This window comes from Dermacentor silvarum, chromosome 2 (assembly GCF_013339745.2).
Source record: "Dermacentor silvarum isolate Dsil-2018 chromosome 2, BIME_Dsil_1.4, whole genome shotgun sequence".
NCBI lineage: Eukaryota > Metazoa > Arthropoda > Arachnida > Ixodida > Ixodidae > Dermacentor > Dermacentor silvarum.
In genome coordinates this window covers 27,546,538-27,560,325 of record NC_051155.1, presented here as the reverse complement: position 1 = coordinate 27,560,325, position 13,788 = coordinate 27,546,538, and the positions used below count along the sequence as shown (strand labels likewise).

Sequence of the window (13,788 nt, the reverse complement as noted above, 5' to 3'; positions counted from 1 at the left end):
GAAGGACTATCGACTATTTCCCGGAAGAAACCATGAACTGGAACTGTCGTGGTTTCAGTACCAACGACAAACTCGGGAAGTGCTCGTGATAGTCTCATTTGGATAACGGTGCGCAGAAAAGGGTCCGTCGTATCGCGAAAGAAAAAGAACTTGTTCACGAGTTGACGCAAGAAGAGGTGCGCCAACCCAAGACCGCCATCCTTAACACGCCGGAATTGATTATCTCGGCTGCATCGCTCCCAGCTTGATGCCCACACGAAAACAGCGAACACGCGGTGCAGTTTCTGCACATTAATCCGAGAACACTGTAGGACCTGCATTACGTACCAGACCTTTGTCACGAGAAACATGTTGCATGCTGTAGCTCCCGCAAATATTGATAAGTGGCCTGCGTTCCATTTGTCCGCTGTTTTTTTTTTAATTTTCTTTGTCCGCTCCTTCCAGTATTCGCTACTGTGCTTGTAGGCATCAAGGGGTGCGCCAAGGTACTTTTTACCGGCGTCGTGACCCATCTTACGTTCGAAAAGTGGTCTGGGGTAGACGCCCACCTTTCATGCCAAAAGCCCAAGCATTTTTGCCAGTTCACAAAGCTGTTAGTGACGTCACCAAACTTTCTTACGATACTAACGGTATTCAATACACTCTGCGTATTTTTACAGCATACAGCCGCATCGTCTGCATATGCCAGTAACATCGCATCTGCTGCTTGCAGACGGAATCCCTTAATGTAGTCATTTTGGATTATAGCCTAACATAGCGCTTCTATATAAACACAAAACAAGAGTGAGCTGAGTGGACAACCTTGGCGAACGGAGCGCTTTGCATTAATGGGGGCCCCCAACGTCTGATTAATTATAAGTCTCGTATAGCAGCTCCGGTACGCCATGGTCACCCCCTCAGTGATCATGCGGCCAAAATTGACATGTTTCAGGATGGTAAGCAAGACCTCATGCGAAACGCTATTGAACGCTTTCTCCAAGTCCAGCTGGAGAATCGCCACTGCATCGTACATGGCGTCACAACACTCAAGCACACACTTCATCTTATGAATGTTAGTCAAAATTGTTCTACCGCGGATGCCACACGTCTGGTGTGGGCCGACTACTTCCTTAATAGCTGACTACACCCAACGTGCCAGTACCTTCATAAAAATTTTGTAGTCGCAGTTAGTCAGCGCTATGGGTCTGTAGGAGGAAAGTTGCTTGAACTGTTCGGTCTCTTCTGTTTTCGGTATTAGTACTGCATGGGACTGGTCAAACGATGATGGAAGCATTTTCAGTTCGTATGCTTCAATGAAAACTGCGGTTAGGCTAGGAACTAGGTGGTCTTTGAATGTTTTGTACTAAGCTGCACAGAGACCATCTGGACCTGGTGACTTTCCAGGGTTTAGGTCATCGATAGCTTTCATCACTTCGTTTTCTGTTAATGGCTGTTCTAACGTCTCTCTTACTACACTCGACAATTGCGGCATTCGCTTCAAAAATAAGCGATTGAAACCTTGCATATTGATGGGCCTGAATGCAAAAAGCCTTTGAAAATGCTCAAAGAAAGTACACCCTAGGTTATAGTTATGGGTTACTTCAACCCCGTCGCTTTTGATGGCCTCAATCTGCTTGCGTCTGGACTGCTTTTTTTCTAACCCCACAACTCTTTTCGTAGGCATTTCGCCGCATGCCAGCCTTTCTGCTCTCCCGCGCACGAGCGCACCCTGTTAGCGCTCTTCGTCAAACGCCTCAATTTTCTTCTGAACGGCACGCATATCTTCTTGATAAGCGCCCGGTTGCATGCATTCGAGCTTCGCATATTTATCGAGCATTGATTTTAAAGCTTTTTCTCTTGCCTTCTTTTCATATTGCAGTACGCTACTCCTTTCAATTGCCTTCATTTTAATAGTTTGCTTCAGCAACTCCCATTCCTCGCCTAACTTGATCGAAATATCATTTCCAAAAGTGTTCACAGCAGCCACTACCTTTTCGTTAACAGTGTCATCCCATAGCAGCTCCGCATTCATTTTTCACACTTGCCACACAAATTTGTTTCGTTCTTTCTTGTGGCCCACCCTGCATTTTACCAGGCAGTGGTCAGAAAAGGATAGTGCAGTCACTGCATAATACTGGAATTTTTCGACTAAGTCATCTGACAAATACATACGGTCCAATCGCTTGTGCCCTGGAAGTGAGTATACCTCACGTCTCGGTCCCATCGAAAACACTCAGCGATGTCCTCTAATTCGTATTCGCGTAGAATCTGTGCCAGAATATCGCTGCTTTTGTCATGACCTACGCGTCGCGTAGACCTATCCTGGGCACTGAATGCGCAATTGACCTCCCCAACTAAGGCCATCATTTTGTGCACCGAGAGGTGATGCTGTAGGTTAAGAAAGAAATTTGCCCTTTCTTCCACTGTATTAGGGGCATAAACACACTACACGCGCCAGTGGATATCGCAATAGCTGAAGTCACAAACAATAAGTCGGCCAGAAGTGCATGAAAAGTAACCTTCTATGACAAGCCCTGGGAGCTTCTTCACGAACCATACACACCCAGCCGACGTCCCTAAGGCGTGGCTGGGTGTATATGGTGAACCTTTGCACCATGCTCCCGGTCTGCTGCTCGCCGTCTACCTTGGTTTCTTGCACGGCTAAGACGTCGAGGTCTTGGTACACTAGTAGTCGGTACACCTGACTGTTTCCGTTTGGCGGCGAGACCTCGAACGTTTAGCGTGCCGAGGCTAAGCGGCGGGTTGGAAGCCATTACTGATACAAAAAGGAGGGGAGAAGGCCCGGAGCATGGTGCTCACCATAACGTCTAGCAGTCCGCTAGACGCCTCCGTGGCCATCCGGTGGCCATCGGTCGAGTTCGTCTGGGGTCGGCTTCGCGGCGGGCCTACGGTCGGCCTCCAGGTTCGGCTTAGGCTTGATGGTCCGAGCGCAATTCCGGACATGTTAGCGGGCGGAGCCTCAGAGTCACCGCCGGCCTCTCCATCGACTTTCTCGTCCTGCTGCAGGGTCCTCTTGACCGATGCCGAGACGCCTTCGACGCGGGCGTTGGTGGGGGTCGTGCTGTCTTCCGTTGCCAGCATAGCGTCAGTAGCCTGCTGGGAGCTCTCGTTTTCTGCCGGGGTCTCCGTCACGCTCCCGTCAGTTGCTGCTGGCTCCTGGTCGGAGGGACATCATCCCGTCCTCCTTTCGTCGGGGTGGTCATCCCGCTCGCTTCTGCCGCCGCGTTGCCGCTTCCGGCTCCCTTGGTCCCGTCCTCCGCCTCGAACGTCCATCATGTGGTCTGAAGTCAGCGGCTCCCTCTCCGCCGAACCCGTGGCTATTGCGTAAGAGCGTACACAGTCCGCGTCGACGTGCCCGAAAAGCCTGCACCGGGAGCAACGGGGAACCTTACATTCTCGTCTAACGTGGCCAGAACCCTTGCAGCGGAGACCCTGCATAGGGCGACCCGGAGCGACCACAAGCGCGAGTTCCCCGGCGATGCGGATCTGGTGGGGCAAGTCGTCGACCTTCAACCCAGTCTTCAGCTGCACTTGCACTGCTCGAGTCGTCGAGCCATTGTCGGAGACACCATCCACTCGCCAGCGCTCGCGGGTCATTTCGGTCACTTTGCCGAAGGAGGCCAACGCTGTCATCACGTCCTCGTCTTCCACCCCATGCAGAAGCCAGTGGAGACGAAGCTTCACCTGTTGTTCCTTCGGGTCGATGACCAGGCAGCGACGGCACTTGACCTGCAGCTCCTACAGCGCCGCCAGCTTTTCGGAAGCCTCGGCTGTGTTCATCGTCACCGCCCACACAGGGTTCATTTGGTACGCTCCAAGGGCGACGACGCCCGAGAGCATACCAAGCGCTTGAAGCGCATCCCGAAAATCTTCTACTCGGAACGGGCGAACACGAGCGTCGCCATGCAAAACAGCATATTTAATACTATGCGTCATGTTGGTAGTCATGGCAAAATAATCTGGTAGCCCTTATCTTCCTCAGTCAAAAGTCTGATGCCGCGGCTGACAGCCGCATTTGCCGCTCCACTGGAGCCCATGATCCCGCGATCCGTATAGCTCGGAAGCCGGAAGCAGAATGATCACGGCACACCGAAGGACGGGAGGCGGAATAAATACCTCATCTTGTTCTCACTGCGAAACCGTTTGCGTTACTACTGCAAGCTGCATGACGAGTGCCGAGAGGCGCTTTCGTTTACCTGCATATAAATAAAAGAAAAAAAAGAACATTGCCGCGACCAGGATTCGAACCTGGGTTATTGCGGCCACAACGCAAAGTACTAACCACTATACGATCACGGCAAACCTTTTTTTTCTTTATTGCCGGTTTTTCAACAACACAAATGAGACGTCAAAACAAGGTTACCATAAAGGTAGTTATTGTAATGCACATAATGCCGTCCGTCACGTGGTGACCCTGCCGATGTCATTTAAAATTCTTTTAGTGTCGCCAAGGATTCCACGCTGGCAATCCAGGGGGAAACACATTCTTTTGTTTTTTCTACTTCTATTAAATGAGCCATGCTCTCTCGAAAGTACAGCCTTGCCGGTCTTCTATGTGGTTCACAGTAGAATCCCGCCATTAGTGAGCGCCATATACTGTGCAGGCCAGTCAACATAATCAGATCAAATGGTACTCCTTCTTCGTTGTCTATTGCAAGGTACCTGATGCCGTGCGTATCTAGCGGGAATTCTTTTTTCATTGTCCGCTGCAACACATCCCCCCCCCCCAAAAAAAAACCTCCCAACAGTGAAGAAAAACGTGATCGATTGTTTCTGGTTGTTTGCAAATAAAACAGTGTGAACCACATGGCATATAAAACCCACGCTCCTCAAGGAAACTTCTTACTGGAAGCGTCCCGGTATGCAGTTTGAAAAAGAAAGATTTAACACTTGGCGCTACTTACATTCTTTTAACTCTTTTCAGGACATTCTGACCCTGGCCTGCACTGCTATATGGCTCTGTACAAGGGAATTGGCAACACTGTGTCACATATGTCTTTATACAATTTCTCTTTGTAACAGAATACTAAAAAATCATTAGAAAACTGAACGCATAGAAATCGCACACTTGATACTACTTCCCGAAAGTAACCCTGCACCGTACCCGACATGACATGGGTGCTTATAATATAGTCGGGTAACAGTCGCCCTAATCTTGCCTGGCACACCGTTTGCAGGAATGGGTCGCTTACCTCGCGAAAAAAGAAAAACCGGTTCACTAACTGTTTGAGAAAGAGATGTGCCAGTCCAAGCCCCCCACACTTTACTCTCCGAAACAAATTTGTGCGACTGCACCTTTCCCAGGTAGATCCCCACACAAAGATCGCAAAAACCCTATGCAATTTCTGCACATTTACCCTAGAACAGTACATAACTTGCATCACATACCATAATTTAGCCACAAAAAACATGTTACACACGGTAGCCCTCGCAAACATGGAGAGATAATTAGCCCTCCAAGCATTCGCCTTTTCACGTAAAAGGTCTGCTTGTTGCTGCCAGTAGTCATTATTTTTGTAGGACTGAAGTGGCACACCGAGGTACTTCACAGGCGTCCTCTGCCACACGACGTTGGCAAAAATGTCCGGGGTCGACGGCCCACACTCCGTACCAAAATCCCAGGCACTTTCCCCAGTTTACCCGACTTCCTGTAACGTCGCTGAAAACTTTGACAGCTCTAATCGACTTTTCGATGCTTTCATAATCGATACAACACACTGCAACATCATCTGCATATGCGAGCAATTTCACCTCTGACGATTGTAAACGAAAACCGGTAATAGAATTATTTTCAAGTACTGACAAACATAAAGTTTCAATATATATGCAGAAAAGAAGTGGACTTATGGGGCAGCCCTGGTGCACGGAACGCTGGATTTTGATGGGGGCCCCCAATGCCTTGTTAATATATAGTCTGGTAGAGCAATTCCGATACGCCAGAGCTACACCGTCCATGATGATGGACCCGACATTAATGTGTTCTAATATGGTAAACAAAATAACATGCACTACACAATCAAATGCCTTCTCCTGGTCCAACTGGAGTACGGCCACACAAGCTTCCAGGGAATCGCAACACTCTAGAACGGTCGGACGGCATCTTGTGAACATTCGTAGCTATAGTGCGATCCTTAATTCCGCATGTTTGGTGACTATGTCTTTAATAACTGTCTGAAGTCTAGCAGCTAGAACTTTCATTACAACCTTGTAGTTCACATTTGTGAGTGCTATTGGTCTGTATGATGTTACTTGCTTCAGCTTGTCCTCATCCTCTGATTTCGGAATCAGCACCGTGTGGGATTCACTGAACGACGTTGGTAATACCTTACCATCGTACGCTTCGTTAGAAACTGCTGCGAGTACTTCTGACAATTCCTTTTTAAACCGCTTGTACCACGCAGCGCAAAGCCCATCAGGGCCAGGCGACTTGCTGGGATTCAAATTATCAATCGCGCGTTCCATTTCAAAAACAGTTATTGGCGCTTCTAATGCAGCTTTCGTTTCATCACTCAGCTTAGGCATATGTGCAAAAAAAAAATTAGTTTTAAAGCGTTCCAGGTCTACCTGCCTATGTGCAAATAGATTCTCATAGTGCTGAAAGAACACATGTGCTATGCTATCGGTACCTGTAACTTCGTGACCGCCCGCTTCGATCACGTCAATCTGATTGCGCCGTGCGCGTGCGCCTTTTCCAGTCCAAGCGCCCTTTTTGTGGGTGTCTCCCCCACAGCAAAGGACTCGGCTCTAGCACGAACAATCGCGCCGCGATAACGTTCCTCGTCATGCAGTTCAAGTTGCTGTTTGATATTCCGTATATCACTTTTGAATGCTCCCGGCTCTTGTTTTTAGTTCTTTTTCTTTCTTTTTTGCTTCATAATTTAGTGTGACGGTACGATCGATGGCTTTTATTTTAATCCGTTGTTTAAACTCTTCCCATAGTTCTGCAAATTTACCCTCTGCGTTCAGAAGAGATTCTGCGATGCACTCCAACACTTCTGCTACGAAACTTTCATCAGTGGTTAGTTTCGAATTCATTTTCCACAGTTCCCAAGAGAAGCTGCAACCTTTTGTCTTTCTTCCTATGTCACATTTAACTAGACAATGATCAGTGAAGGAAATAAGACAGACATTGTAACTGTTGCACATCGGTATTACTGGAAGCGACACGTAAATGCGGTCTAAACGCAAATGGCTGTTTCCCTGAAAGTGCGTGAAACGCACATCTCGCGTCCCAATCATGTAGTCAGCCACGTCCTCCAATTCCCATTCAGTAATTATCTCGGCCAAAATGTCCCGACCTTTATCGCTCTTTAGGCCTCGATTTGACCTATCTCTGGCATTGAGAACACAATTAAAATCACCTAACAGTACCATATGCTTATCAGAAGTCATGTGCTCCTTTAACTTTGAAAAAAAAAATGCGACCGATCTTCAGGCACATTTGGCGCATAAATACACACCACACGCCATTCAAGCCCACTCAATACAAAATCGCACGAAACTAACCGGCCGGATGAACATGAAAAAATACCTTGCACCGCGAGACCCCATAATTTCTTAACAAACAATACGCAACCCGCCGACGCCCCTATGGCGTGGCTCACTGAACACTTGGCTGAACACTTGGCTCTGTTTTCGCTTGGCGGCCAGACCTCGAACGTTTAGCGTCGCCAATCTAAGCGTCGGGTTGGTAGCCATGCTGTCTAGTGAAATGAGATTGGGCCCAAAGCATGGTGCTTACCTTTAGCGTCTAGCGCTCCGCTAGACGCCCCCAGGTCCACCCGGTGGACCGGTGCCACTGGAGAGCGGTGGTGGCTTGTTCTCAGCCTTTTTTTCCGCTGTATTAATGTTGGGACGTGGCTTGTAGCTGCTGCGCCTGCCCACAGATGTCTTCGAAGGCGGCCCGTCCTCGCTACTTCCTTGGTTCGCTGCGTTGCTGCCTGCAAGCTGTTCAAGAGGACGTTTGACAGAGGCTCCTACGTTGCTGCCCGTTGCGTCGTTGTTTTCCGACGGGTCTTCCACTGTCTGCATTGACACACAGGCATCCACTGAGTTGCTTGTGCTTTCTTCCTTAGTCTTGCCCGCTGTATCTTCTGCCCCTCTCTCGGTAGCCTTGTTATGCACTGGTGCCACCACCTCGACAGCCGGTGCAAGCGAATCGTCTGCCGCACTTGGGATTGCCTGGTCTCCTCTCCTTTTGCCGCTTCCTCGGCCTCGGCCACATCCATCACCAACTGCGCGGCGTCGTCACCCTCGGCCGGCCCGGTCGCAGAAGCGTACGTGCGTATGCACTGGTCTTCCGAGTGACCAAACCTGCGGCATTGCGAGCACCGAGGGACCTTGCACTCCCGACGTACATGACCAGAGCCATGGCAGCGTAAGCACTGCATTGGGCGGCCAGGCACGACAACAAGGGCCAGTTCACCAGCGACCCTGATTTGGTGTGGGAGGTCTTCCAGCTTCACGCCGCTCTTGAGCTTGAGCAACACGGACCGGGTAGTCGTCCCCTTGTCGCTGATTCCTTGTACCCGCCATCGCTCTCGGGTGACCTGCACGACCTTTCCAAAGGCCGCCAGCTCCGTTCTTACATCTTCATCAGCCACACCATGTATTAGCCAATGAAGACGCAGCCGTACCTGCTGGTCTTGGGGGTCAACCACGATGCAGCGCCGCCCCTTTACCTTGAGCTCCTTGACGTCCAGCAGCCGTTTCGTGGCGTCGGCGTTGTTCATGGTCACCGCCCAGACGTGGTTGATCTGGTAGGCCCCAAGGGCAAGCACCTCCGGCAGCTGTCCTGTTGGGCCGAGAGCGTCCCGAAAATCCCCAGCTCTGTATGGTCTAGCTCGCACGTCACCATGCAAAAACACGGTGTTCAGCACCACGCGTCCTTTTGGCAGGGGAGGCAAAATAATCTGATAGCCTGTGTCGTCTTCGCAGTTCACCCTGTTTCCGCGTCCAACTAGGGCCGCTGTCGCCGCTCCATTGGAGCCCATGACTCTGCTGACCACTCAGCTCGGCTGCCGAAAGCAGAATGACGATCACGGCAAACCCATAGAGAAACATACTACGTAAAGAGCGGACACTCCCGTAGGGCCTTGCTGCCCAGCTACTGCACTGCTACCAGCGCGACCAGCGGCTGGTCAGACCGTCAATTATGTCTTCCGAGATTCGGGACGCCTGGTTTGGCTCTGTTTTAGTTTCGGTTTTGACAGCAGCGCTTTTCAATATGATTTACCTAGCTGTTTAAGTGTTCAACTACGTTGTCTTTAGTGAAGCTCCGGTGTTGTGTTTTTGGCATAAATAGGCGTATAAACTAGCAGCTCGCAATCTTTTTACTAAAGAAAAACAACCAAGGTTGTCGATGTACCATGCAAAACGGAATTTGTTCATGCGAACAGCATAAAATCATGCGGTCAGAGATTTTGTTGTTGTTCTTGTTCTCACTTTCTTGCCGTTCTTCTGAATTACGCACAACAGGAAGCAGTAGTGGCACAGTACAAAATGCTCTATTTTTCCTTGTTTACAAGCGTACTACCAAGATCCTATTAGACACAACTAATTTCAGTACATATCCTTAAAATTGCAGGTAAAGAGCAGGCAGAACAACAAGAATGGTTTAGCAATGACAGCAACGCGTTATGTACAGCCCACGCTTACGAACCAGCCTCGGTGGGCGCCGAAGCATATATTGTATGCTACGCACGCAAAAATACACGCCATCAGCTTCAATAAACATTTCTTTAACAATGTTGAACGCAAACAACTGCAAATTCTTAGTGCAGACAAAAGGATGCAACTTACCGCAGCAGCGAACCGGCGTGTTGAAAGCGCGGCGAGGTGGGCGTATCCAGCGGCACATGACCGGAGCAGCCGGCGCAGCATCAACGTTTCTATGGAGACGGGACACCACAGAGGGGACGTCATAGAGAAATATATGACGCGTCGATGCAGCCCGCTGGAGGCATGATAACCTGTCTATCTTTGAAGCGAAGTGGAGGCGCTTGTCGTTATCCCTTATAAAAATTACTATTGAAATGTTGTTGGCATATTGTTGAGGAATTGTTGACGCAATATCCTTTCAATAATGCCTCAATAGTTATTGAATGTACACAACAATACCTCAACAATAAAGTTGTTGAGCGCTTCACAACAGTAAAGTCATTGACTAATTGTTGTTGACATATTGTTGAATAATGTTGAGTACTATTGGGAATTGTTGAGCAATATTGAGATTGAATCTAAATCTAAAACACACACACGTAGACGTGTATGTGTTTTACACATATATATTGTTTTATTGTTCACTTAATCACCACTAAATATAGAGAGTGTCACATAACTTGAACCAAATGCCTATCTCTCGAGTCGTAACTGGGAGAGCTTGTGGCAAGACGATGCTGCCGCAGGCGTTCCGCTTCGTTTGCCCTAAATTCAGGGTCGGCGGCTCTTCACTGACGTTTCGCCTGGGCTTCGGAAGCCGTCAAGCTAGAATCAGCATGCTAGAATCGGACGACAAGCTTCGCTTACTAGAATCGGACGACAAGCTTTGCTTACGTAAGATATGCCTTTGCTTACGTAAGATGCTTACGGCGACAAGCTTTGCTTTCAGATATATATTCCATGTCAATATTGCTCAACAATTCTCAATAATACTCAACATTATTAAAAAATATGTCAACAAAAATTTGTCAATGACTTTACTGTTGTGAAGCGCTCAACAACTTTATTGTTGAGGTATTGTTGAGTATGTTCAATAACTATTGAGGCATTAGTGAAAGGATATTTTGTCAACAATTCCTCAACAATTTGCCAACAACATATCAATAGTCATTTTTGTACTCCATTTTCTCGACAGAGGAAGGGCTGTTGATTTTGTCTCTTTGGGTCCCACGTATGACAAGGGCAGTTCAAGGAAGCGTTACAGGTCCCCCGTGCCCACAGGGGATATGTGCCATTGAGCTTGGACCCTTTCTGCCCTGCCTCCAGGATCGGCCCACATGAAATGGGTGCCATTGATCTTGGACCCTTTCTGCATTGCCTCCAGGATCGGCCGACTTTATCTGCCCCTGTATCTGCCCCTGCCTTTGGAACGTCGCTATTGGAAATGACAAATAAAACTTCAGCGTAATAGAAGTTACAGCTTGAGTGATATTGTCAAGAAACATTCGGAAGAACTCGCAAGCAATATTTTTTTGTAATTTGTTTGGAGAGTAACTTGCATGTGTAGTAAAGGGTTGGTGCCATAGACCGCATTTTTTCAAGTTTGACTGGTTGCTCGGATGATCTCGTTTTGTTCTCGCAACTTGTCATAGTGGTTTTTGATGTGCGGGCAAAGCCAGTGTCAAGCAGACACCATTTACTATTTTGTTTGCTCAAATGTTTTGTTTATATGTAGTACAATCTAGTGCATCTACGGTACGTTATATTGCACTCTAGGTCCATACCACAGTTGTACTCGTGCCTACGGGTGACTAAATTTCATTTTCAACTTGCCTGCATGTACTCGTTTTGAGTGCCCGGATAACAGCTTTGGCTTTTGGCTCAAGGTCACTTGAAGATCGCCGACATCGGGAGCTAAAAGCATTTCATGCTTAAAAGAGTAGGCAACCTTAAACTTTCACTTAGGTGTTTCTTTTTGGCACTCGCATCCCGGCGTTGGTGTTCTATGCTTTGGTAAGCAGTAATAAGTGATTTCAGCTCAATTATAATTATTCCAGACACTTCAGTAACTCAACTTGGACTAAGCTTATGCTTTGATAACATGTCTATAAAGAAACCGATGGATTTTGCACTGTACTACTTTGTTTTATTTTTTTCCTGATTTATTTTTAATCTCGTCTCAGCTAATTAGTTATGATTATCCCAGACACTTCAGCAAGTCAGCTTGCAACAACACTTATGCTTTGATATCATATCTATAATGAAAGTCATGAATTCTGAACTGAACCATTTTTTGCTATTTTCCTGATTTACTTGGATTGCGTCCCCGGTCGTCTCAGCTAATTAATTATAATTATTCCAGACACTTCAGTAACTCAACTTATACCTAAACTTATGCTCTGATATCATATCTATAATGAAGTTCGTGAATTTAGTACTGTACTATTTTTTCGATTTATTTTCACCTCCTGGTCATCTCAGGAGGTGAACCGGAAGTATTGTCCAAAGAACAAATGGCACTCGACGCTCCTGCCACTAAAAACTCCCGATACAGCTTTCTATTGCTCAATACGTGCAACATAAAAGTGACTTTTTTCTTTTTCTTTTTTTTTTTCGAGCGTGAAAGAAGCCCGCGAATACACGCAAAATTGCCGCACAACTAGCCGCTCGAGGCACTATGCGTGTATCGGCGGGTTTCTTTCACGCTCGGAAAAACACTTTTATGTACCACGTATTGGGGAATAGAACGCTGTATCGGGAATTTTTCCTGTTGCTCTATAATTTTCTGATTGACACTTTTAATCTAAATATAATATCTGAGAAGCTAATTATTTATAATTAATTGATTAATAATTATAATGATTATCTAATTATTTATCGAATGCAAAAAATGAGTATCTGTAAGCGACGGCAAACAACATTACATTGGTTCTGTCCAGCTACGTGGCATTTGCATATATTTAAGTGTCGGTGCAAGAAAGTTGGGACACCCTGTATATACTGGGTGTTCAAAATTATAGGCTTTACGAAAATTTTTAAAAATCGCTTGTAGCAGGTAGCATAATTCTTATCGCTTAGCTTGGTTATCGAAGAAACGGACGTTAGTAACACAAGAAATTGCAACTAATATTCTAATAATTAACAAAAATTTACTAATGAACTTCTTAGCTAATTATTTTACGACACATATTGCAATATATGAATTGTAGCCGGTGAGTTTGCAAGACGCATCCACCTAAAATGAATTTCCAGGATAACACCAGTTTCGAGATATTATTGCCCAAAGTGTGGCGCGAAATACATGGGCGTTTTAGTTACTTTTGTGCTTCAATGTATAAAACAGCATTTTGGTAACAAAGTAAGTGGAACAACAGTGCATTTTTACGGCGAGTTTGATGGCGCCTATCTTCAAACCGGTGTCATTCGGGAAATTAATTCCCAGTGGATACGCCTGACAAGCTCACCGGCTCAAATTCGTAAATCGCAATATGTGTCGTTAAGTAATAAAATAAGAAGTTAATTAGTGATTTCTTGTTAATTAGTTCAATCTATGTTTTGATTGCTCGTGCTACTGATGTCTGCCTCAACGATTAACCTAGCTCAATGATAAGAGTTATGCTACCTGCCACAGGCGATTTCTAACAATTCCGTAAGAGCTAAAAATGACCACCCTCTATGTATATATATATATATATATATATATATATATATATAGAGAGAGAGAGAGAGAGAGAGAGAAGACAAAATTGGAGCACAGGACAAACGTCCCCAACAAGCAGTGACCAATGACCGATGATTGGGCACCTGCTGGATTCCCATCGGCTTCTATTGTAAGTGGCCAGTGCCCTGTCTGTGTCAGAAAACGGTATTGCCTCCATGTTAAATATGGGCAAGATGGTGGGAAAAGTAGTATGTATGCATAATAAATAAATATGTTTTTATTGCGATAGCAATTATATGGACACTTCAACCGGATTTCTGCCGTCGGCGTCGCCGTCGTCGTCGCCGTCGCCGTGAGGTTCCCTATAGATAAAATCTTCGCCGCGTGCCGTATGCCCGAGCGGAAGCGTGCGGGGACGCGCGCTATCACGGAGAGCAAACGCACTCAATCTCCCACGCGCAAGCAAG

The 13,788-nt window shown here is 46.8% G+C and overlaps 1 non-coding gene across 1 annotated transcript; it reads right to left on the bottom strand.

The window, feature by feature from the left end:
* Positions 1-4,227: 4,227 nt before the first annotated feature.
* On the bottom strand, positions 4,228-4,299 carry Trnah-gug (transfer RNA histidin (anticodon GUG)). Its single transcript has one exon. It is a non-coding gene; the product is annotated as a tRNA-His (tRNA).
* Between the last annotated feature and the right edge of the window lie 9,489 nt (positions 4,300-13,788).